This window comes from Delphinus delphis, chromosome 3 (assembly GCF_949987515.2).
Source record: "Delphinus delphis chromosome 3, mDelDel1.2, whole genome shotgun sequence".
NCBI classification, from domain to species: Eukaryota; Metazoa; Chordata; class Mammalia; order Artiodactyla; family Delphinidae; genus Delphinus; species Delphinus delphis.
Window position 1 is genome coordinate 2292506 of NC_082685.1, and position 24176 is coordinate 2316681.

Consider the following 24176-nt stretch of genomic DNA (forward strand, 5'->3'; position numbering starts at 1 on the left):
GGCCAACCCGGAGGGAGGTACCTGCCCGCAGAGAGAGGGCGCAGCCCGGGGGCGAGGCCAGCGGGGGAAGGCGCCAGCGGGGAAGGCGGGGCGGTCGCTGCCTGGAGGGAGCGGGTGCCTGAGGACCCAGGGAGGCGCGGGGTGACCGCTGCCCCCACTCCCGCCCCCCCCTGCCCCCGGCACACAGCGGGGCCAAGTTCAATGCCTTCCCTGGCGGTGTCCCTGCCTGCCGTGCGGGGGACACCCTTTCTGCCCCGTGGGCTGCACGGGGGGAGCGCCGAGGCGGGGGGGGGGGGGGGGGTGTCCTTGCCAATCAGGGGAACCTACAGGAGGGCCTGCCACCTCCTACAGGGCCGGGCTTCAGGGAGGGGCTCCCAGGCCTCCCACCACAGCCCAGGCACCAAGGCCCAGGCACCAAGGCCCAGACACCAGAGCCCACGTCCCCTCAAGACCGCTTCCTGCCGGTGGCAGTCAGGGCAGAGCTGGGGCTTGGGGGCTCCCAGGGGAGCCTCGTTCACCCACCATAAGATGGGCAGATGGCACCTCCCCTGCCCTCCTTGTGGGGCTGGGAGAAGACAGACCTCCACGCGCTGGGCCGGCTGGCGCCCGCTCGCCCCAGGCCGCGCACTGGGCATCTGAAGGCTCGGTCAGGCCCTGCTCTCTCTCTTTTTTTTTAACACTTCTTTGTTTTATGGAGACGCGATTCATACGCCATACCTTCACCAATTTAAAGTGAACAATTCAGTGGCCTTTAGTACATCCAGACTTCTGCAACCACCACCTCCATCTAGTTTCAGAACATTCCGTCACCCCAAAAAGAAACCTCACTCCCATCAGCGGTCACCCCCACCCCCTCCCCAGCCCCTGACAACCACTAACCCTGTCTCTCTGGATTGGATGTTTCCCACCAATGGAATCACACACTGTGTGTCCTTCCGTGTGTGGCTTCTCTCACTGAGCATCTTGTTCTCAAAGTCAGTCCCTGTCGCTGTACAGAGACGACAGTCCTTAGTTCTGCCCCCCACCCCAGGGGGCTGGCAAGCCCAGAGCCTCAGAAATCGCCCTCACCTGAGTCACCTGCCTGAGGGCAGGGCGGCCCCACCTCCCAGTGAGGAAGCTGGTGGCTGTCACCATGGCAGGAAGATGAAGGAAGTTTGCTGTCCTCCCCAGCCCAGCTCAGGTCACCCATGTGGGACTGACCTGCCAGCAGCAGAGGAGAGGGTAGTTCCAAGGGATGGGGACTGGGGTTCCACTCAGGGGAGAGGGGGCCCACGGACACCAGGCCGCACCCAAGCTGGGCAGATGGGGAGATGGTGGGTGAGCAGGGCTGGCCAGGCCTGGACCGGGCCTGAGTGACCTCGCTCTCGGCTACTCCAGGCAGCCTTCCGTAACCAGCCCTCCCCGCATCTGAACACACGGCCCTTGGCTGTGTAAAAGTGGCTGGAGATGCTCCAAGCCTGCCCACTGACGGATTGCACATACTCAAGACACACACACACACACGCACACACACACGCACGCATGCACACGTGCAACACGCATGCACACGTGTGCACGTGGCACTCACACGTGACGCGTGCACACTCTGGCATGTATGTGCACTGCTGCACACGAATCTGCACACATGCACTCGCACACGCGCACAGACACACACACACCCCCTGGAACTGTGCTGACACCCCGGGGGCCTGTCTCCCCACTCTGTGTCAGCCTCCAGATGCCTCTTTTTGATGACAAGACCCCCCTGCACGGAGAACAAGCAGATCCCCGCCCCCAGCAGCCTCTGTAAAAGTCTCAAGGGTGGAGGCTGTCCTGGGAGGGAGGCGGCCTCTGGAGACTGGGCACAGTTGCCTCTTTATTCCCAGCCCAGCTGTTCACGTGGCCAGAGCCCTGTGCTGGGTCAGCGTTTCCGGCCCAGCCCCTGCTGGAGGGGTGTCTGAGACTTTGCTAGAACCAAGCTGGGCCAGCTGGGCTGGTCATGTTCCCAGTGGGGGCCAGCTCCGTTCCCCCACCCCACCCAGGTCAAGGTGGTCAGGCAGCCGGAGAGCACTGGCCCTGGGCTGCACACCTGAGGCCCACCCCACCTGGACTTCAAAGCCAACTGCCTCTTCTGTGCTGTGCCGTGAGGCTCCCCTGGAAATCAGGCCCCTCATCTGGGCCCCGGGGCCCACCATCCTGCCGCCAAAGTGTAAACACCTCCCCAGTGTGTGCGTGCACGTGCGCTCACACACACACACACACACACACACACACACAGGGTGGGTCCGCTCCAGGCAGGTGTGAGTAGACATCTCACAGAGTTAAACAAAGGGCCCTCCAGCCCTCCAAAATCCCAGAGAGCCTTCCCCTGGGTCCCCATTGGCTGTCCCTGGGGACAGTGTCTCACACTCGCCAGGCTCCCCAGGGTCTGTCAGGCGCCTGCCTGAATCTCCCCGGCCCTGGGGTGTCCCAGGACCACCCTTCCCCAGACCACCCACCCAGGGTCCAAGCAGACAGCCCTAAACATCCATTACCCATCTGTGGGGACTCCCCTGGGAAAATCCAGGGTGCTTGGAAGAAAAGGTGCAGCTGGGCTGGCGGTGGCTTCTCCAGACTGCCCAAGAGCCCCAGGTCTCAGCCCCAAGGACAGGAGCCCGCAGCTTCTCCTCTGTTCACAAGGGTCCCTGAGGGCAGAGCTCCCCACACAGCCAAGCACGAAGAGCCCAGGGCAGGGACCGGAAACACAGGGTCAGGTCCAGCCCTGGCCGCCCAGCCTGGAGGAAGGGCGGGCCTCACATCCACTGACTTGTCTGGAGTCTCACGCCTCTGACAGGTGGCCTTTCTTCCCTCCGGGCTCTCCAGCCCCTGGGGACCAGCCCCAGATCCCTCGAACCTTTCGTACCGGGACAGACCCACCATGGTGGGCTCGGGGCTGGATCACCTGGCCCGGCAGCAGGTAGGCAGGTTCCCACCTAAAGTCCGTCCGACACCAGCCCCCTCGCCACACGTGGAACACTCACTCGCACCCCCCCACCCCCACCCCGCGACTGCCAGCAGCTCCATCCCAGGCCACATCCAGGCCCACCCCTCGTGCAAACAGATGGCAACAAACCTGGCCGGGCCAGGCAGTGGACAGGCAGAAAGGATGTCCAGGGCAGGCGGGACCAAGGCGCATTCCAGGAAGCAGAAGCCGAGGGGGGGCAGACACACTTCACACGCTCGGTTCTTTTTCCTTTTCCAGGACGTTAACAACACGATGCTATGAGACACTCCTGCCTGGCTGTCCACGCCTCTGCTCCCCCACCCCGGCCTCTCCCGGCCAGTGCTGGGGTGCTGGGAGGGGGCCTCACTGTCCCCATCCACCGTCACAGTCTGCTCCTCCACCCACTCCAAGCCCCGGCAGCCCTCTGCCCACCACCTCCCCCGGCACATCCTTGGGGGCTGTTTCCAGTGCCAGCTCCAGGAGACACTCCCACCCAACACGCTCTGCCAGCTCAGCTAATACCAGCAAAGCCCCCATCCCAAGGCCACAGGATCCCACCAGTGGAAACACAGGGAACAACAGCCCCAGGGTGGAGAAGCCAGGACAGGAGGGGTCCTGGGAGAGGGGACACTGAGGAGGAAGGGCAGGAATCTGCAAGCAGCCTGGGGTCAGGGGTCACCCAGAAAAGGGGGGCTAAGGTAATGGAGCTGGAAAGTCACAAGAACAGAGGGATCGGGGAATGACGGAGGAGCAGTCAGGAGGGGGTCACCAACTGCAGGAGAGTCACAGAGAAGTGCGGGGTCAAGGGTCACCAAAGTAAAGTCCGGGGATCACCAAGACGGGAGGGGTCAGGGAATCGCCGAGGAGGGCGAGAGGAAAAGGCTGGGGAGTCGCCTGGGTTCAGGGTTCACGCCAAGGCGAGTGTCGGGCGGGGGTCACGGAGCAGCGCAAGGTCGAGGGTCGCCGAGGAGGACGCGGTTAGAGAGAGTTCACGACGGACGACGCGGTCGCAGGATCGCGGCGGAGGACGTTGTCGGGGGTCGCCCAGGAGGGCGGGGACACGCCACCGCGCTCCCCGCGCCCGCTGCCCCGGAACCCCGGAACCCCGGAACCCCCGGCACGGGGCGCTGGCGGCCGCGGGGTGCCAGGGCCCGCGCAGGCCGGGGAGCGCGGCTCAGCCGGGCGGGGACGGCGGGGACGGGCCGGGGGGTGGGGCCGGGCGCGCCTCACCTCGGACCCGGGTCCGGCCGGGCGCGGAGCCCGCGGCGCCTCCGTTCCTCCGAGCTTCGCCGCGGCCCCGCTCACTTCCGGGTTTCGGGCGCCATCTTGGGGGCCCCGCGCACTTCCGGTCATGCCGTGGGGCGGAGCCTCTGGTGGGCGGGGTCTTGGGCGGGGCCATCTCGCGACGGCCCCTGAGCCCCTTGAGGCCCTTCCGCCTTAGGGAGAGGCTCAGACTACATGGGTCCTGGATTTGAATCCCGTCCTGACTGTTACTGGCTACCCTCGCGAGCCTCAGTTTCCTCCTCTGTAGCATGAGGAATCACCCCCACCTGCAGGCCTTTGCACGGCTGTGCCCTCCCCTGGTGCACTCCGACCCTGACCTGTCAGCCATTGGGGCTCTTGGACAACCCAGATCTTGGCCTCGAAACCATCTGAAAGGGCCCTGGGTCCCCCAGTCATGCCCCCTCCCTTTATTGCCTCCCCACCGAAAGTAGTCTGCTCATGAATCTGTCTCCACCCCAGAATAGGAGTCCTGGGACCACCCTCCACCCCAACGGGGAGCCTGACACAAGGCGTCTGATAAGCCCCAGGGGCCACCAGGAGAAAAAGCTGGATCCTCTCAGGCAGGGCCACGGGGTCTGGGTGGCTCCCCTCCTGGCTCCCTCCCTGTTAGGGCTTCTAGGGGCCTAATGCAGATGATGCTGGGATTTGCCTTACTGCCAGGAACAGGATGGGACTCAGCCCTGGCACAGACAAGCTGTGTTCCTGCGACTAGAGCCCACTGGGCCCACCACGGGGTGGGCCTGGTGGTGCAGGCAGAGCCAGGGCAGGAGGCACCATCCCCTCCCCAGCAGGATGTGCAGGAATGAAGATACCACCATATCCCTGGACCCACCTCACCACCAGCCAGAGGCCTCCTGTACCCCTTGAATTTAGAGATCACCTCTCCACTTACTTATCTATTCAGTGAATTCTTATGGATGCTGCTACGTGCCTGGAGACAAATCCGGGGCCCCAGAGAGGACTCAGTTCTCAACCCCGCCCTCAGGAAGCCCCCAGGCTAGGGGAAATAGGGCCAGGACCAGACACTTCCATCTGCAAGATCAAGCCTAGAGCCCAGGGAGGAGTACAGTATCTGCCTAGGGCATCGTGGAAGGAGGGGCTGAGGGGGTGTTGAAGCTGGGGCTTTGAAGTTCAAGTAGGAGTTTGCCAGGCAGCTAAACTTAGGAAATTATTATTATTATTATTTTGGCCACACTGTGCAGCATGTGGGATCTTAGTTCCCGAACCAGGGATCAAACCCGCACCCGCCGCATTGGAAGCACAAGCCTTAACCACTGGACCACCAGGGAAGTCCCAAGAAGGGCAAATTATAAGCTGTTCAAAGGCCTGGTCTGTTTAAAATCTGTTTGCCCTAAAAAATTCAGGCCAAGGACCCCTATGCCCAAACCCACAAGCACAAGGGAGGAGATGGGGAAACTGAGACCCAGAGAGAAGTGATTTATCCAGAGCAAGCTTCACTTTGGCATGTGTAGTTTTCGGCAATTGGGTTATAACCTTGACTTTGGAACTATTTTTTACAGCTAATGAGAAGAAATCAAATTGAGCAACAGACACTTAAGCTTTGAAAGGGTGAATAAACTGATTTACAGGGTATCTGGTGGCATTTTCCTGTTTCCACTTACACAGCACCAGCCACGCAATTTGCAGGGCCCAGTGAAACGTGAAAACGCAGGACCCCTTGTTCAAAAAGTATTAAGAACTTCAAGTTGGAGACCGCAGAGCATTCAACTGAGCAGAGCACCACCGCCACCGCCCCAGCGCCAGGCCTGGGCGAGGTCCTGAGTCACATGCCCCCGAAGCGGGCCCTGTTCCCACTGTGGCCCTCTGGGGTCGGGACCGGTATTACCTACGTTTTGCTGGTGGGGAAAGTGAGGCACAGAAGTGTTTCGCAGCTGGCCCAGGTCAGGGAGCAAGCTGCAGGGAAGCGTGGACTCGACCTCCACCACGTCCACCTCGGGTAAACACAGGGTCTCTATGGGTAACTCTGCCTGAAATGGGGGCAGGTTGCCCAGGCCGGGGTGGGTCCAGCCATCTCAGCATGGAGGAAACAGCCAAGTCTGGGGATGTCTAGGGAATTAGTCAGATTTGGGGATTTCCAGGGAATCGCAAGAGGAGGCCTGGGAGAGCAGAAAGGATGCAGCTCTGGAACTCGAGGCATGGCTCTGGGCTGGGTGCTGTGTGACCCCTGAAAAGTGAGTTAACCTCTCTGTGTCTCCGTTTCCCACGGATAATAGTATCTATCTCCAAGGCTGTTCAGACAGCTAAATGAACAGTGCCTAGTATTAAGCCATTATGAATATTTCTAGGTGAACATCTGGATCTGGTCACCTAAGTGAACACTCAATAGTCAGAAATGCCCAAGGCTCCTCGTCCGGTGAGAAGAGGGCTCACAGAAGGCCACAGGTCTGTCTGGTGAAGCGCTGTTTGAGGTAAAAAAGCCTCCTCTTCAAGCCCTCCCTCTGCCCCCGCCCCATGCAGGGGCCCCCTAACTGTACCCCAGGCACGTTGACCAGGCTCGAGGAAGTAGGGTCGCCAGATAAAATGCAGGACACCCACTTAAATGTGAATTTCAGGTACACGGAGAATAACTTTTTAGTGCAAGTATATCGCAGGCAATATTTGGGATATACTTATACTAAAGAAGTAGCCTCCATGTATCTGAAATTCACATCTAACTCGTTTGGGAGTCCAGTGTTTTTATCAGTGAAATTAAGGGACCCGACATGGGGAGACCACAGAGAGAAATGGGGCCCATGAGCCAAGCCAGGAGGGGGCCAGGCGAGCAGCTCCCTCTCTCCGAGCCTTGGTGTTTCCGCCTGCTAAATTGGCGAGATGCTAGCACCAACATACAGGCAAGCTTACTGTGCAGGTCATTATTTTAAAGAGCAGAAAACTTCAGATTGACAGAGGTCAGATCCCTGGGGGCTTCCTTGTGAGTCAGGAGATTCTTGGGCTAACCCTCAGTTAGGAGAAACCGCCCCACCCACCCGCCAGCCTCTGTTTCCCTCCTGGGAAGGACTCCTGGGCCAGGCCCATCCAGGGAGGAGGAACCCTGGGGGATCGGGCAGGTGAGGCGGGGCAGGTGGGCCCTGCCTGGCCCATCCAGCCAGCGGGGGCAGAGACTAGCTACTTCCTGTTTCTCCACGTTCTGGAAAGCCCCGGCGTTCCCGGGCCACGGAGCACCTCCTCCCTCCCTGTTCCTCAGGGCCTGGGTCCCTCACCACTTCTCCTTTCCACACCCACTTCCCCCCGGCTCAGCGGGTTGGGTTCTCACCTACCCCACCCCTCCCCTCTCCCCCTCCTCCCCATCTTTTCCCATCCCTTGTCCCACTCCCCTCTTTTCTCTCCTTCTCAAGTCCCAGTCAGGCCTCCCCAGGGTGTGGAAGAGGAAACTGAGGCAGAGGCAGCAAGGTCCCACAAGCCACGTCTGTGCCCTCCCCGGCCTCTGTCTCTGGTCACTTTCCTTCTTTTCTGCCGCCTCTCTCTCTGTCTTTCTGTCTGTCTCTGTCGCTGTCCCCACCTCTATCTCCGGCTCTCACTAGCCCTCCAGCCTGGAGCCTATTCTGTCCAGTCCAGCCACCACACCCTCCCTGTACCCGGCCCACCTGCCACTTGCCCGGAGGTGTCCTCAGGTGGCGCCGACTGGCGATTTCCAGGGCCCTACGGCTCCCTCCTGCCTGGCCTGAGCCCAGAGTGGGATCCTGCCAGGCCTGGGCAGGGCTGCCTCTGAGCCAGAGCCACTTCAGGGAACAGCAAACCTGTCTAACGGGTTTGAGATCCGCCCCAAACAGGGCTTCCTGCCTCTGCATGGAGCCTGGGACACAAGGGCAGCAGGGGTTAAATGTGACACCAGACTAGGAACCCCCCCCCGGGGGGGGGCGGGGGACAGGCAGCGAGGCTGGGAAGGGAGAGGTGGCATGGTGGGGGGCGTGGAAAGCTAGGGCGAGGCCTTTATCCTGGGGACACTAGGGAGCTATTGAAGGTTATGGAGCAATGGTATGGTATGGTCAGGGTGGGGCTGGAGGTCACTCCATCTGCCACATATGTTGGACAGGGCGGCACAGAGGGGCCACCTCTCCAAAGCTCATCTGGTGGAAAGATGGAGACTGGAGGAGGTGCAGCTGCTGTCCCAAAGCCAAAGGAGCCAAACTTTGAATTTCTTTTTATCAAAGGCCAGCAGTGAGCTAGGCTTGAGCTGGAGAGAGGTGAGGACCCTCAGGATGTGCTCTCACCCCCAACCCCACTTCAGAGGGGGACTCGGCTTGGCTTTATCCCCAGGGCAGTAGGAAAATAGGAGGATTTAGAGCACCAGCAGAAAGGCAGCTAGGGCAAGGGTGGACATAGGAAGGGGAGAGGGCCCCGGGAGGGAGGTGGGTGGGCTGCCGCAGGGCACAGAGACGAGGCTGACCGCAAGTTTGAGGCCACATGTTCATCCATTAAACATTTATCATCCTGGGCCAGGCACAAGGGATGGAACAGAGAGCAGGGCACACCCGTTATGCTCCTGGGTCACAAGGGAACAGGACACCCTTGCAGCACAGGGCACGGCTATGCTGGCCTTTCCCGGCAAGTCCCTGCAACACAAGGGCCAGAGGAGGGTTTGAGCAGGTGGACCAAACCTCTCCTTGCCCCGGCCCGTCCTCTCGGGTGTAGACCACAGCCAGCCCTGCACACTGATGTCACCTGCGCTGGAACTTTCTGAACCTTCACCTTGGATCTGCCCGGACCCATGGGGAAATTCCAAACCAGCCGGGGCCAAGCTGACTCACGTCCAGGCCCCAGTGGCACGTGAGCAGCCAGGCTGCTGAGGGGCACTGGGGGCATTTGTAAAACTTTGTGGAATCCCACCCTCCTGCATCCCCTAAGTTGAGGGAGAAGCCAGACTCCCCAGCCCTGGGTCAGGTGTCCCCATCAGAATCTGCAGGGTGAGGCCAGGAATCTGGGTTCCAATGGGTGAGAATTTGGGGGTGGCTATTGGAGCTGGTCTGGGGTGTTTGTCCTTCTCTGATGGTCGTGTCATGTCCCCAGGGCTGCAAAAATGACCAGCAGAATGGAGTGGAGGTCCAGCAGCAGACCATGAGGTTAACACTTCCTGGGTTCAAATCCAGCTCTGCCAGTGGCTGGGTCACCCCAGGCAGGTTACTTAATCTCTACATGCTTCGGTTTCCCCACCTATAAAATGGGAAAAATCATGGTACCTCCCTTGGAGGGTTTTTGTGAGAATTTGTCATGAACCAGTATGAGCTTGGGGACTTTATGGTAAAAATTGTTTAAAAAAACAAATTCACAGCAACACGATTCATCACAGCCAAGAAGTGGAAACAAACCCAATGTACTTCAGCTGATGAATGGATACACATGATGTGTCCCTCCCCACACGGGACCATCACTCAGCCCTGAAAAGGGGTGAAGCCCCGACACTCGCTACAACGTGGACGGACCATGAGAACACGATGCTCAGAGAGAGAAGCCAGACACAGAAGGACACACAGGGTGTGATTCCATTGACGGGACACGTCCAGAACAGGCAGATCCACAGACACAGAGAGTGGGTTCGTGGTTTTCGGGGCTGGGAAGGCGGGTGGGGGGGAGTGCTATTGGGTACTCGATGTTTTTAGGGGGTGATGACAATATTTTGAAACTAGAGAGAGATGGTGATTGTACAAGGTGAATGTGCTAAAAGCCACTGTCCTGTACACTTTATTTTTTATTTATTTTTAAAATTTTATTTATTTATTTCTGGCTGTGTTGGGTCTTCATTGCTGCGTGCGGGCTTTCCTCTAGTTGGGGCGAGCAGCGGCTACTCTTCGTTGCAGTGCGCGGGTTTCTCATTGCACTGGCTTCCCTTGTTTCGGAGCACGGGCTCTAGGTACGCAGGCTTCAGTAGTTGTGGCACGAAGCCTCAGTAGTTGTGGTTCGCGGGCTGTAGAGTGCAGGCTCAGTAGTTGCGGTGCAGGGGCTTAGTTGCTCCACGGCACGTGGGATCTTCCCGGACTAGGGCTCAAACCCATGTCCATGGGGCTTTCCTGGTGGCGCAGTGGTTAAGAATCCGCCTGCCAATGCAGGCGACACGGGTTTGAGCCCTGGTCCGGGAAGATCCCACATGCCACAGAGCAACTAAACCCGTGTGCTGCAACTACTGAGCCTGCACTCTAGGGCCCACGAGCCACAACTACTGAGCCCGCGTGCCACAACTACTGAAGGCCAGGTGCCTAGAGCCTATGCTCCACAGCAAGAGAAGACTGTGCACTGCAAAGAAGAGTAGCCCCTGCTCGCCGCAGCTAGAGAAAGCCCGTGCCCATCAATGAGGACTCAACGCAGCTAAAAATAAATAAATAAAATAAATAAATAAATAAATAACATTAAAAAAAAATCCTTCATTGTATGTCATGCAAATTTCACCAAAATTAAAAAAAAAAGAAGCAGCAGCAAAAGGCAATCAAAGGGGTGATAGATGTCACGGCCAGGTGGTCATCAAATCCTAAACTAAAGTTGCATTCAAATCCCAGTAAGGCCTCCAAAAAAACAAAAAAAATAGTTGCAAACACACTCAAGAAGTTCCGTGGCCCCTGACTGTGATCATCGGTGTGGGCAGCATGGACCCTTGAAGTGATGGCATCAGAAGCCCCCTCCCCTCTATGGTCTTCCTCCCCAAGCCCATCATTCCGGTTGAACCCTGAGAACACCACCAGACAAACCCCTTCCAAAGTTGTCCAGTCATCAAAAACAAGGGAAGTCTGAGAAACTGTCAGAGCCCAGAGGGGCCTAAGGAGATGTGACAACTAAATGTCATGTGGGATCCTGATGGAGTCTTGGGGACAAAAAAGGGACATTAGGGAAGAACTAAAGAAATCTGAAAAAAAAACGAGGACTTTAGTTGATAATAATGTATCAACGACAAATGTCATTGTCACTCGTGGAAGATGTTAACGGCAGGACAAAGTGGGTGCCAGGATACAGGAACTCCCTGTACCATCTTTGCAACTTTTCTATGAATCTAAAATAAGCCTATTAAAAATAATGAAAGTGTAAGGACTGACCTGTCCTCCCACCCCACCCTGTGGAATGAAACCCAGCCAGGCTGGCCACCGTAGCTTCCATATCCAAAACCCCCTGCATGAGTCTTAACTCCAGTTTGATTAGAATCTTTTGGTTGCAAGTGACAGAAACTGCAACTGAAACTGGCACTTTTTTCTTTTAAATGAGAAATTTTGCTCATGGAACTGAAAGGTCCAGGGATAGATTTAACTCAGAGTTCTCCCCCTCAGCACTGCTGACATTTGGGACCAGATGGCTCTTTGTGTTTTGCAGCTATCCTGGGCACTGTGGGGTGTGGAGCAGCCTCCTTGCCCCCCATCCACTTGATGCCAGGAGCCCCACAGTCTTGACAACCACAGACGCCCCAGGTGTTGCTCAGTGTCCCCTGGGGGCAGGACCGTCCCTGGTCCAGCTAGTTTCAGGCTCAGCTGGATCCAGGACCCTCAAACAGTGTCGCAAAGATTTGTCTACCTCTCCATCTCTCAGTTCTGCCATCCTCTTTCTTGGCTTTTTTCCTCAACAGTCTCCCCCTCTGAGGGGACAAAGATGGTGCCGGCAGCCCCAGACCAAATCCCCCCGTCAGCCTAACAGCCCCAGAAGAAGGTCAGCACTTCTTCCTCAAGAAAAGCAGCAAAAGTCACAGGGAAGGTTTTGATCGGCCCAACTTTAGTCACATGTCCTTGTTGAGCCAATCTCTGGGGCCCAACTTTGGTCACATGTCCTTGTTGAACCAATCTCTGTGGCCAGGTAAGGGAAAGCCTTGATTGGCCGAGCTGGGATCACATGGTTGTATGGAGTCAGCCAATGGGGTAAGAACTCCATGGTGTCAGTTAGTGGGGTGTATAAAGTCAGCCAGTGGGATAAGGACCCTCTGGACTGGATTGGAAACAGGAGGAGTAGCCCTGGGCAGCAGAGACCCCTGCTGGGCAAGGTTGGCCAGTCATCCCGCTCTGGGCTTTGGGGGTGGCAGCATCAATAAATGAATGAGTGGTATACAGTAGTGCTCAATAAATACATGCTGGATGTAAAGTAATGAATGGACTGACAAGTGGTGGAAGCTGGGATGGTCCCCACATATAGCTTGTATTAGTTAGCTGCTGCTGCATAACAAATTTCTCCAAACACAGAGGCTTAAAACAACACACGCATTGATTATCTCACAGTTTCCAAGGCTGGTGGAGCTGGGTCCTCTGCTCAGGCTGAATCACTGGTGTTGGCCAGGGCTGGGGGCTGATCGGGAGGCTCCACCATGGAGGGGGCTGCTTTCCAGCCCACTCACGTTGTTGCAGGATTTATTTCCTTGCTGTTTTAAGACTGAGGGTCCTGTTTCTTGCTAGCTGTTGGCTGGAGGCTGCCCTCGGCTGCACGTGGGCTTCTCCAACTCAGCTTCTCACTTTGTCAAACCCACAGGGAGGGGATGTAGGTCTGGTCGTGTATGATGTCACCTCGTCCACAGCCTGTTTGTCCCGCCCACCTCAAGGGGAGTGGACGACACCAAGGCATGACCAGCAGGAGGTGGAATCACAGGCCACTTAAGGGCCTGTCCTCCACACAGCCTCCAGCCTTAGCAAAGAAGGACCACCATCTTGCAGCTCAGTGCTTGAGTGCAATAGAGTGAGGTTGCCTGAAGGAGTCTGCAGACTCTGGTCTGCAGGCCTGGTCCAGCCACCGTCCGTCTGTAATGAGGACTCTATCACCGTAAGAGTGATGTTTACATTTTGAAACGGGTGAAAAAAATCAGAAGACTTCTCTTGTGACACGTGAAAATGACATGAAATGCACATTTTACTGTCCACGAACAAAGTTTCACTGGCACGGACACATACCTTCCATTAAGCATCATCTGTGGCTACTTCGGTGACACAACGGACCGAGCTGAGCAGTTACGAGAGTTCATCCAGCCGCAAAGCTGAAAATGTTTGTTCTCTGGCCCTTGACACAAAGGATTGGCTGAGCCCTGCTCTACATGGATGTACATCCCTGGGCAAGGATGCAGGGACCTCTCTGAGCCCAGGAGTCCCCTCTGTCAAAAGGGGTTGGTGAGGGCTTCCCTGGTGGCGCAGTGGTTGAGAGTCCGCCTGCCGATGCAAGGGACACGGGTTCGTGCCCCGGTCTGGGAAGATCCCACATGCCGCGGAGCGGCTAGGCCCATGAGCCATGGCCGCTGAGCCTGCGCGTCTGGAACCTGTGCTCCGCAACGGGAGAGGCCACAACAGTGAGAGGCCCACGTACCGGAAAAAAAAAAAAAAAGGGGTTGGTGAGAGGGAGGAAGGATCTTGGCCTCCAAGCCAGCAAGAGGTGAACTCCGGGTCAGCACTATGATGATAACTGTCACTCTTTAGGTGGCCTGGGGCATGAGGCCTCCAGCTTTCCCAGGCAGCAGGTGGGAGAAGAAGCCACACCTGAATCCTGTGCACCTACACATGCTTGTGCCTTAGAACCACAGCACAACCTTGTGAGATCATGTCGAATAGGGCAACAGGATCCTGCAGCCTGGGTTGATGGGGGCAGCGTGTGTGTGTGTGTGTGTGTGTGTGTGTGTGTGTGTGTGTGTGTGTGTGTGTGTGTGTGTGTGTGTGTGTGTGTGTCAGGGTGGGGGCTTAGCCAGGAGGGTCAGGGGACCTGAAGCCACAACCTGAATGAGTGAGTTGTGTGGACACTTGTGGGAAAAGCAATTGCAAAGGCCCTGGGGTAAGACAGAAGCTGCTCTGGTGACTGGAGATGAAAGGACAATGTGACTGGAACAAAATGACCCCTAGCCAAAGCCACATGCCCCAGACCACCAGGCACACTGGGCTGGTGGGTCCCTCATCCACCCCCAATCCAGCCTTCCCCTCCCAAGCCTCATTTTCCCCAACTGTAGAATGGGGGCTAGTACCCAGTGATGTCCCGGAATTTCAGGTCTGTGCTGGCCTGGCTGTGTGTCAAGCCGGCCACCACATCTCTGGCTCCCAAAGCCCAGCAATGGGCTGATGGGCTAATGGTCCCGGGAGGGAGGGTAATACTGACAGATGTCTCTCCCACCCCACAGGTGTCCGATTCTAGTAAGTGCTGCCCCCAAGCCCCAACCCTGCCATTAAGGCCAAGAAGGATCAATGTGAGGGTGCGGTTGTCAGGGAGAGCAGAGCCCTGGGCACAGTGGGGACAGATACCCTAGGGACCTCCTCTGCCAGGACCCTGCTCCCACAGGGCTGGCCGTCGGCCTTGCCCCTTCCTTGGCGTTTCCCTGGCCACCCAGGGATCCTGGATCTGAATGAGAAGCTTATCTCAGAGGTGGGCCCACAGAGGCTCAAGGTAGGTCTGGAAACCCAGAGCTGGGGCTGGGAACCTGGAGTCCTAAGCAAGCTGGAGTGGTCACGGGCAGGTTTTCTCCTCCTTCATCACCCCAGTTGCTCACTCATTAGCTCGCTCACTCACTCATTCATTCGCTCACTCCATTCACGCACTCACTCATTTATTCACTCACTCCTCATTCATTCATTCGCTCACTCATTCATTCATTCACTCACTCCTTCCTTCCTTCACTCACTCATTCATTCACTCACTCCTTCCTTCCTTCCTTCACTCACTCATTCATTCACTCACTCCTTGCTTCCTTCCTTCATTCACTCACTCCATTCATTCGCTCACTCATTTATTCATTCACTCCACCCATTCATTCATTCACTCACTCATTCTTTTGCTCAAGGTTTTTGGTGCCCACAGCATCTCAGCAGATGCTGGCCCTGGTGACCCAGTCCAACCTGGTCATTTCATGCCTATCGATGGATAAACAAATAAACAAAATGTAGCTGATGCCGCTCACGTCTTAATTTATAGCTTCACCTCCCCCCCCTTTTTTTCTGTGGTTTGGTGGGTTTTTTTGTTCTTTGTGCTTTTATGCATGAAACCCGGTTGTTTTTCCTGTTAAGTTTCCCACAGTCTAGAACTTGCTGATTTGTTTCCCTGTGATGATTTAAGTTTTTGAATAGGTAGTTCATTCCCTTGTTTCAAAATTCAAGAGTCAAAAGGACATCCAGAGGGCAGCTGCTGTGGGAGAGTCTGTGGCTCCCCAAAAAGTTGAACAGAATTGCCACCTGACCCACCAGCTCTTCTACCAGGTGTGAACTAGAAGACCTGCAAGCAGAGACCCAAACAGGTACCTGCCTGTGTGTGAATGTTCACAGTAGCGGATTCACAATGGCCAAAGGTGCAAGCAACCCAAGTGTCCATCGACAGATGAGGGATAAACACACATGAGCCATCCACACAGTGGAATATTGCTCAGCCTTAAAAAGGAAGATTTCCTGCTTCACTGTGGATGAACCTTGAGGACATGATGCTCAGTGAAATACGTCAGACACAGAAGGGCAAATACAGTCTGATTCCATTCACATGACGTCCCCAGAGGAGTCACATCCGCAGAGACAGGAAGTAGATGGTGGGGGCCAGGGGCTGGCGGAGGGGTGGGGAGTCAGGGTTTCATGGGGACAGAGCTTCAGTTTGGGAAGATGAGAAAGTTCTAGAGATGGATGGTGGGGATGGTTGCCCAACAGTGTGAAGGTGCTCGATGCCACTGAGCTGTCAGCTTAAAAATGGGGAAGATGGTTAATTTTATATTATGTGTATTTTACCACAAAAAGGTGTGCCCAGATGAACATCCCCCTCCCACGGTGCCCTGGGTGTCCTTCCAGAGGAATCTCAGCCAGACAATACCCTGACCTAGCCCCCTGGGGTTGCCAGGGGCAGCCACGTGGTCCCGACTCCTCCACGTGGGCAAGTGAACCAGGGAGCAAGCCCTGGCAGCTGTCTGTCATTTCAGAAGATGTGGCCTCACTGCCCTTGGGGGGACCATTTGGTCCCACCAGCGAAGACCAGAGACTGTTTCCTGGACCTCCAAATTTTTAGAGAACGTAATGTAACGTACGTTTAGGGGTAACGTAACATAAAATAGCATAACACATAACATAAATTTCACTATCTTAACCGTAAGGACCTCCTATGAGTGGAATCACACACTGTGTGTCCTTCTATGCCTTGCTTCTCTTACTCAGCATTTGTGTTCTCAAGGTCCATCCACGTGGTAACGAGTATCAGTGCTTCTCCCCTTTTCATGGCTGAGGATGACCATGGATGGACCACGTGGTGTGGATGGACCACACTGTGTTTATCCATCATATTTCGATGGACACTAGGGTTGCTTTCACCTTTCAGCTCTTGTGAATCATGCTGCTGTGAACACGGGTGTGCAAATACCTCTTCGAGTCCCTGCTTTAAATTCTTTTGGGTATGTACGCTGGAGTGGGATTGCTGGGTCATATGGTGATTCTATGTTTAATTTTTTGAGCAACCTCCAGGCTGTTTTCCATGGCAGCTGCACCCTCTTACGTTCCCTCCAGCTGTCCACAAGGCTTCCAAAAATTTCTCTACATCCTCACCAAAGCCTGTTATTTCTGTTTTTCTTCCTGCATAGCCAACCTAAGGGGCGTGAGGTATGAGCCCCTAACTCTTTGTTATGGAGTATTTCAAACACACAGGAGAGGAGAAAGTAGATGGACACCCCCCGCCCCCCCGCACCCAGCCTCAACCAGTATCCACCCCCTGTTTTTTCTCCAGTTCACCCTTGGATGATTATTATTTCTTTTATAAATTTATTTATTTATTTTTGGCTGCGTTGGGTCTTCATTGCTGCGCGCAGAGTTTCTCGAGTTGCGGTGAGCGGGGGCTACTCTTCGTTGCAGTGCGTGGGCTTCTCATTGCGGTGGCTTCTCTTGTTGCAGAGCACAGGCTCTAGGCGCGCGGGCTTCAGTAGTTGTGGCACGCGGGCTCAGCAGTTGTGGCTCGCAGGCTCTGGAGCGCAGGCTCAGTAGTTGTGGCACACGGGCTTAGTTGCTCCACGACATATGGCATTTTCCCGTACCAGGGCTCGAACCCGTGTCCCCTGCATTGGCAGGAGGATTCTTAAGCACTGCGCCACCATGGAAGTCCCTTGGATTATTTCTTCCAACTTTTTATTATGAATATTTTCAAGTGTGGAGAAGAGTTGAAAGGATTTTGCGGTTAAAAACTCAAAACCTAGCTCCTACGATTAACATTCTACTATATTTATTTAGCACATAACTGAACCTCCATCCTTTCCTCTATGTGGCCACATTTTTGTGCATGCCTGTGTGTTAACGTGCCACCTATTTGAATGGCAAAACCAAAACCAAAAAAATTTAGACAAAACGAAGTGCTGGCAAGGATGCAGAACCACCAGAACCCTCAGATGTTGCCAGCGGGGATGCAGCCACTTTGGAAGACAGCTCAGCGGTTCCTCAAAATGTGAAATGCAGAATTGCCAGATGATCCAGCTGTTCCACTCCTGGGTGTTAACCCAAGGGAGATGAAGTCTTCTGTCCACAGAAAAAGCTGCACACACGTGTTCATAGTAGCATGACTTGTAATCACCAAAAACTGAAGACAACCCAAATGGTTCTCAACTGGTCGAAGGATGAGAAACAACCCTACAGGATGTCCGTACGAAGGAACATCATCCAGACCTAACAAGTAGTCAGTGCTCTCAAGAATGCTGATGCGGGCTTCCCTGGTGGCGCAGTGGTTGAGAGTCCGCCTGCCGAGGCAGGGGACGCGGGTTCGTGCCCCGGTCCGGGAAGATCCCACATGCCGCGGAGTGGCTGGGCCCATGAGCCATGGTCGCTGGGCCTGCGCGTCCGGAGCCTGTGCTCCGCAACGGAGAGGCCACAACAGTGAGAGGCCCGCGTACCGCAAAAAAAAAAAAAAAAAAAAAAAAAAAAAGAATGCTGATGAATCGCAGATGAATTATGTGAGGTGAAGGAGAGCAGGCTCCTACTGTCTGATTCCACCGCGTGACATCCCAGAGAAGATCAAAATAAGAGGCCAAAACTTGATCCGCACTTGAGAAGGGCTGGGGGAGGGATTTAACTACAGGGGGGGAACGGGGGCTTTTTTTTTTTTCTTATTTTGATAAACTTATTTATTTAATTTTGTCTGCGTTGGGTCTTCATTGCTGCACAGGGGCTTTCTCTAGTTGCGGCGAGCGGGGGCTACTCTTCCTTGCGGTGCGCGGACTTCTCATTGAGGTGGCTTCTCGTGTTGGCAACACACACACACACACACTCACGCACACATGCACATGCTCACGCCCGTACCCGGCTAACCTCGGCCACGATCCCCACTCGCCCCCTGGCGGCCACGCTGGCCCACACAGACGCAGCCCCTAACCTAACCATGGCTGGCTTCCTGGCAGAGGCTGACCCCACGACACCTCTGGCTCCTGGGAGCCCCACTCCGCAGGTGGGGGGCTTAGCTGGGCCTCTGGAGAGGGGTGGTCCTGGGGCCCAGAGCCCAACATTTAAGAGACCCGCCAAGTGGGAGGAGACCCAGGGTGGGGCAGCTGGCCAGGAGAGGGTCCAGGAGGACCTTTGCCTCCTCGGTCCTCACGGAATGGGTGAAGGGGTCTTGCTATCAGAGCTGAGGGAAGCAAGGGGGTCAGCGAGGGGGCTGCGAGGGAGCGAGCAAGTCTGGGGCCCTGCTGAGTATGCGTGTCTGTGTGTGACAGTTGTGCGGGATTGGGAGAAGTGAGAGGTGAGAGGGATGGGGTACACAGGAGGAGACAGGGGCAGAGGAAAGTCCTGAGTCCTAGAGGGCTCCATGTATAACCTGGGGCCCCCTGCTATGACCTGGGGCCCCAACATATAACCAGGAGTCCCCTAGCTGTAATCTGGGGCTCCCACCTGTAACCTGGAGACTTCTATTTATAATCTGAGGCCACCCACCTATAACCTGGGGCCCCCTGCTATTACCTGGTGCTCCTACTTATAACCTGGGGTCCCCACCTCAAACCTGGGGCCCCTCACTTGTAACATGAGCCCCCCTACCTATAACCTTGGGTCCCCCACTACAACCTGCGGCCCCCGTCTATAACCTGAGGCCTCCCATTGTAACCTGGGGCCCCTTACCTGTAATCTGGGGCTCCCATCTGTAACCTGGGCCCCACACCTAAACCTAGAGCCTCCACGTATAACCTGGGGACCCCAGCTAGAAACTGGAGCCCCTCAATGGTAACCTGAGACCCCATCCTGGGGCCCCCCACCTCTATAACCTGGGCCCCACCTGTAACCCAGGGTCCTTAACAGAACCCGAAGCATGGTGAGGGTGAGAGCGTGCTGGCAAAGCATTCTCCCCAGGGCTCCCGTAGATATTTGTAACTACGGCTTAGGCCTATTACTAATCCCATGTGTCACAGTTTACTGTCCCAGAGGTCATGCTGCCTCTCTAGGTCCAAAGTGTCATCCCTGGCTGCTAAGTCTTTTCTTTTTGTGGTGATTCATAAAGTAAAAGTATATCTCACTTCCCATGGCTCTTATATTTGATGACACGGTATTGTTACTCCCCCACTCAGAGAAATGGTATAGGAGAAGCCAGGAACCCCCCCAGCACTCCACCCCCCCCACCCCCCCGCCTCCCCCCCACCAGCTCCGCAGCTGAGGCTTAGAGCAGCCCTCACAGGGGTCTCAACCTCATCGTGCTTGGGAAGGTCCCCCAAAACTGGCTCTGTGCTAGCCTGGCTTGGGTTTGAACCTTACATAAGCACGACAGCTGGGCAGCTCCAAGGCCTGCATCACCCGGAGAGGATGATGCTAGAATTCTTACTGGGCTCCTGGGGGCTCCCAGGCTGGGCACTGAGATGTGAGTGCCCGCTCCACCAGGCACCTGGTCGGGGGCTTCGCCTCTGCAAACCTCAGTCACCTGTAAGGAGGGTGGAAGGAGGATTCTAGAACATTCTATCACCTGGAAAGGAAACCCCGTCCTCATCAGCAGTCAAACACCCCCAGCCCCTCCCCCAGCCCTTGACAACCATGAATCCACTCTCTGTCTCTGCAGATTTGCCTGTTTTGGATGTTTCCCATCAATAGAATCACACTGGGTGGCCTTCTGTGTCTGGCTTCTCTCACTGAGCACCGTGTTTTCAAGTTCATCCATGTGTGTCAATGACTCATTCCTTTTCATGGCTGAATATTATTCCAGTGTGTGGATATGTCATATTCTGTCTATCCGTCATCTGTTGATGGACATTTGAGTTGTTTCCACTTTTGGACTACTGTGAATCATGCTCCTGCAAGTATCTGTGTACAAGTTTTTGTGTGGACGTATGCTTCCATTTCTCTTGGGCAGACACCTAGGAGTGGAATTACTGGGCCACGTGGTCACTCAATGTCAAACTTTCAACTTTTTTTCCAAAGCGGCTGCACCAACTATATGAAAGTTCCAGTTTGTCCACATCCTTGCCAATACTTGTTATCATCCTTTCTTTTTTTTTTTTTTTTGACCATAGTCATCCTAGTGGGTATGAAGTGGTTAACCTAATTGAATTTAATTAATTAATTTTTTTGCTGTGCCGCACAGCTTGTGGGATCCCTGACCAGGGATCGAACCTGGGCTCCCAGCAGTGGAAGTGTGGAGTCCTAATCACTGTACTGCCAGGGAATTCCCTGAAGTGGTTAATTTTAATAACATTTATTTTAACTTAACATATCCAAAATTTATCATTTCAACATGTAATCAATGTAAGTTATTGGGTGTTTTCACATTGCAATTATTAAGATATACATATATACGCATATATATATGTATATACACATATATTATGTTAACATGTTTTCACGTTAAGGCTTCAAATTCCAGTGTGCGGTTACACCCACAGCACATCTCAATTCCAGCAGCCACATTACAGGAGCTTAACAGACACATGTGGCCAGTGGCTGCTGTACTGGACAGCACAGCTCAAACTGCAGAGGATGCAGCAGTGGCCAAGACATACCCAGGCTCTGCCTCAGAGAGTTCCCAGCGTAGTTCCAGACACCGAAGAAAAACGGGTAACGGAATGTATAAATGAGAGTTTCTGCTGGTGACAAGTGTTAAGAAGAAAATCAAACTGGAAAGGGGTTACATTCAAGGGAATGATCAGGAGGACTTCTCAGAAAAGGTGGCGTCTGAACTGAGATTCACCTTCATGGACTCTTTCTGCAATGGTCACCAAACATTTCCCAAGTCCCTTCCATGTGTCCTGAACATCAGGAGAGGGGTGGAGTGAAGGAGAGTGAGGCCTACAGATGCCAAAATTATCAAATACCCCAGATTCCAAGAAATTTGGGCGTAAGCCAGCAGTCAAAAACATAGAAAATACTAAAAGGAATTGGAGTTGGGCAGTGTTCCTTCTTCTTCAGTTTTCTGGAAGAGATTGTTTGAAACCAATGTTATTTCTTCCCAAAATGTTTGATGGACATTCACGAATGAAACCATCTGGACCTTAATTGTCTTTGTTGAAAGGTTTTTCCCAGGAATTCTCTGGCAGTCCAGTGGTTAGGACTCTGTGCTTTCACTGCTATGGGCCTGGGTTCAATCCCTGATGGGGGAACTAAGATCCTACAAGCTGTGCAGCCAAAATAAGAAAGGTTTTTCTCTACAGATTTAATTTCTCTAATAGATATAAAATGATGTAAATTATTTCTTCTTGAGTAAGCTTTCATTTTAGTGCCTTTTCAGGTGTCGGTCCATTTCATGTTGACTTTATGGGCATGGAGTTCTTCCTATATCTAATCCTTGTAATATCTGCAGGGTCTGTAGTGATAGCCCCTCTTTAATTCCTGATACTGGTCATCCTTTTTTCTTGGTCAGTCTGGCTAGAGTTTTATCAATTGTTTTTATCTTTTCAAAGACCGATCTTTTGGCTTCGTCAATTTTCGCTATTCTTTTTTAATTTAATTTAATTTTATTTTTTTAATTTTTCCGAACGCGCAGGCTCAGCGGCCATGGCTCACGGGCCCAGCCGCTCCGCGGCACGTGGGATCCTCCTGGACCGGGGCACGAACCCGCGTCCCCTGCATCGGCAGGCGGACTCTCAACCACTGCGCCACCAGGGAAGCCCTTCGCTATTCTTTTTCTATTCTGTTTCAGTGGTTTCTGCTCTGATCTTTATGATTTAGAAATCTCAGGCTAATCCACATGGTCTGATTAGGACTTGTTGGTATGTTGGTGTGACTTGTGGCCCCCCACCCCCAAAGCCACAGCAATCCCTCTTCTGTGGGTCATTTGAGAATCTGATGAAACTCACGGATGTCCCCAAGAACAAGCACATGCGCACACTCAATTTTGCCCATAGGTTTAGGTAGTTCACAGGTGTCAGGCTCAGAACCACCAACCTGGAGCTCAAATCCGATGGTGTCAGCTCCCAACGTTTCCACTCAAGCAGTTTGTTCCGGCAAAGTAAGAATCTAATGATAAAAAACAGAAAGGTAAAAAAAAAAAAAAACACAGGCCTGGAAGTATTTTCAGTTTCATTAAGACGTAGTATTTTGCTAACTGTTTGTTTTTCATCCAAAGCACTTTGCTGGCACCATCCCAGCTGGGTTCTGAATTTTAGCCCGTGAGTTTCTCTGGGCAGACTCCGCCCAGCGCACTTCTCTCACGATCTGGGCCGAGAGATTCTTAAACGCTTTTTGCCTCGAATTGGCCACTTTCGGCTACTTTTTGACCCTTGACCTAGCCTCAAACGGGGTTTCGGGGGAGAGGCCCTGGTAGGCACCCACCAGGGTCCCCGAGCCGCGTCCCGGCCGCAAGAGCTGCGCTCCGACCCCGCCGGTTCCGAGGACGCTGTTGGCACTGGCGACCTCCGCCCCCAGCCCCCAACCCCTCCCAGGTCAGCGTCGTGGCCTCGCCTCCGCACGCCTGTTTCCCGCCCCCTCCCATTGACGGTCGCCCCCGCGGACCAATGATCAAGGAGTATCCACCCCTGGGGCGGGGCCGGGCTCGAGCCAATCCCCGCTCGGGCGCCCGCCTGTGTCCAAACGGCCCAATGGGGGGCGGTGGCGGGGCTCGCTTAGGGGGCGGGGCAGGCCGGCTCGGCCAACGGGCGTGCACGTCGGTGCCGCGAGGGGCGGGCCCGCGGCGGGCGTGCGGCGGCGCGGCGGCCCAGGGCGGGGGAGGAGGTAAACAAGATGGCGGCGGCGTGTCGGGCGCGGAAGGGGGAGGCGGCCCGGGGCCCCCGCGAGTGAGGCGGGGCGCGGCGGCAGCGGCGGCGGGCGCCGGCCGGCAGTGCGGCCGCCTTGCATGGGCTGGGTCCCCGCGCCGCCCCGCCTGCTCCACGCGCGCGGCGGCCGCGGCGGGGGACGCGCCGCCCGGGCTCCGGCGGCCTCCGGAACCCCGGCCCGGGGCCTGCGGCCTGCGCCGCCTCGGCCGCCCGGAGCCCCGCGCGGCCCGCGGCCCGCGGCCGACGGCGTTCGGGCGGAGAGCGAGCGCGGGCTGCCGTTTGGGGAGGGGCGCCCGCCGGGCCCGCGCGGCCGCTCGGGGTCCCGGGCCGGTGTGCGGGCGCCCGGGCAGTGGGCGGCTCGGACGGGGCTTGTTCCTTGCGGTCGGCGGGCCCCGGGCTGCCCCGGCGCCGGCGGGAGCCGGCTGGGCCGGACGGAGGTGCCCCGCGCGCTCAGGACACGCACCTGCCGGCGTTTCGGGCTCCCCGGACGGCGAGGTCGGCGGGAGACGCCCCCGAGAGGCGCGCCCGGCCCCCGGCTAAGCTCGCCTGCCCAGCTCTGGGGGCCCCGGGGCCGGCCTGTGCGGGGCCCCCGGCGCGCGCCATGGGCCGCTGGTAATGGACGGCGCGGAGAAGACTCGACTCTGCCGCGGCCGTGTTCGTTCGAGGGTCTAAAGTCCCTGGAGAATGACCTAGCACTTCCCGGCCCCACCGGCCTCTCGAGGGCCCCCGTGGACGCGCCGGCCCGCCTCGAAGCTGCGAGGCCGGGCGGCCCCCAAACTTGGGACGCTGCGCACGCCCGGTTGCCCGGGCTCTGGACCAGGCGCGCCTCTTGAACTCACGTTCAGTACAATCGTTTCTTTT

The 24176-nt window shown here is 55.8% G+C and overlaps 1 protein-coding gene and 1 long non-coding RNA gene across 4 annotated transcripts in view; both read right to left on the reverse strand.

The window, feature by feature from the left end:
* The window catches only part of SBNO2 (strawberry notch homolog 2), a 44336-nt gene extending 40039 nt beyond the window's left edge, over positions 1-4297 (reverse strand). For both annotated transcript variants that reach the window (XM_060007269.1, XM_069540538.1), the window contains exon 1: positions 4193-4297. The gene's annotated coding sequence lies outside the window, so the exon portion shown is untranslated. The remainder of the gene's footprint in view (positions 1-4192) is intronic.
* An 8062-nt stretch (positions 4298-12359) lies between these two features.
* On the reverse strand, positions 12360-22961 carry LOC132421707 (uncharacterized). 2 transcript variants are annotated; one of them, XR_009518761.1, is made up of 4 exons: positions 22876-22961; positions 22489-22560; positions 19873-20035; positions 12360-13469 (listed from the first exon to the last, which is right to left on the reverse strand). It is a non-coding gene; the product is annotated as an uncharacterized lncRNA (long non-coding RNA). The 2 variants fall into 2 exon arrangements; XR_009518760.1 differs by lacking the exon at positions 12360-13469 and having other exon boundaries at positions 19762-20035.
* Positions 22962-24176: the final 1215 nt, after the last annotated feature.